This window comes from Phalaenopsis equestris, unplaced genomic scaffold (genome assembly GCF_001263595.1).
Source record: "Phalaenopsis equestris unplaced genomic scaffold, ASM126359v1 Scaffold001105, whole genome shotgun sequence".
NCBI classification, from domain to species: domain Eukaryota; kingdom Viridiplantae; phylum Streptophyta; class Magnoliopsida; order Asparagales; family Orchidaceae; genus Phalaenopsis; species Phalaenopsis equestris.
The window spans coordinates 41,687-43,111 of NW_018165544.1; the positions used below are offsets into that span (position 1 = coordinate 41,687).

At 32.8% G+C, this 1,425-nt stretch overlaps 1 protein-coding gene across 3 annotated transcripts in view; it reads right to left on the reverse strand.

The window, feature by feature from the left end:
• Positions 1-471: 471 nt before the first annotated feature.
• The window catches only part of LOC110033169 (pentatricopeptide repeat-containing protein At1g80150, mitochondrial), a 5,116-nt gene continuing 4,162 nt past the window's right edge, over positions 472-1,425 (reverse strand). For 2 of the 3 annotated variants that reach the window (XM_020737065.1, XM_020737066.1), the window contains exon 2: positions 472-876. The gene's annotated coding sequence lies outside the window, so the exon portion shown is untranslated. The remainder of the gene's footprint in view (positions 877-1,425) is intronic. The other variant, XM_020737068.1, reaches the window with a different exon arrangement.

Here is a 1,425-nt window from a genome sequence, read left to right on the forward strand (position 1 = left end):
ATGCATGCATGTATGTATGTATATCTATGTATGTATGCATGTATGTATGTATGTATGTATGTATATATATAATATATAATATATAATTTTTCCCTTTTAGCTTTATTCAGGGTTTGTTTTTGTGGTTGGGCTATCCCCTTATGAGTGAGTAACATTATATTTTGGATTTCTAGACTGGGGACCCTTCCCAACCAAGCAATTTTGTAATTATATATAATCACTGAAACATGGCATTTTTTTGGATTATTTTACTAATAATTTAAAAGAGGGTCTTAGAAACTTTGAACCTGCCTATCAATTAATTATAGAATTGCTGTATAAAAAAAATCCTTTGTTTCAAAAATATGGTGCAGATAAATAGCCTTTGTCCACTTCGAAATAGTTTAACAACTATAACAGATCTGATTCTAAAATATTACTTCTCACCATAACAATTGTTGAAAAAATAGTAAAAAAATGTAGGTAGACAAAATTATGCCAATTGTCTGAAAAGAAAAAATGTAAACAAGCCATAAAAAATGAACCTTAAGTTCCTTTCTCAGTCTCTCTCTACCATCACTCTCTCATGCACACAACAGGGACTGATACAAGCACTAAAAGCAGAACCAACTCTGCATCATTGTCGCCACCATCTTCTACAACCATGCAAGTTACTCAAACCAGTGTCATTGTATCACATGACTCAGCACCACACGTCGAGCCAACATCACGAAAATGTAGACTATTTTAGCTCCTTCGCATCGCATCATCACTCCGGCTGTTTTGACTCATCATCCCAACGTCGCATTGTCTTCAAGTTTCACTATTAAATCATCCAGATTTGCAACACCCTGATAGTTTGTGTCAATGAGCTTCTCCCCAGTAAAAAAGAATAACCTTCATAGATAGAGTTGAGAAAGAAATGAGGGAAATCACTCCCAATGTGGATTAACATATACAACCTATGCTTAATATCAATATAATCAATAAAACTTTTAAGGAATAATAAAATATCTGGATCTAATCTGAAAGGTTTCTCTATGAATCTTAAACTTTAGATTTCATGTGCTTGACTTCTCTCCTTCCTCTATGTATCTTAAACTTTAGATTTCATATGCTTGACCTCTCTATCATTTATTTAATAATAGATGAGTACAAGAATTATCCACATTTGTCAACCCTCTAAACACAGACTCCAAGAAGAGAGAATTCAAATTCATCTGCTAGACTGAGATCCGTCCTATAACAAAATCAGATATAAAGTCTGCTTTTCAAAATATAGAACTACATAATCAAATACAGCCAGTTAGATCCATTTAAAATCAAACCATTTGAATGTGAATGAGCAAAGGTTTAAGCAAAAAGTAGGATTAAATCTAACACCTCATTTTATATATATGTAATTATCACACACACACACACACACACACACACACACACACAGAT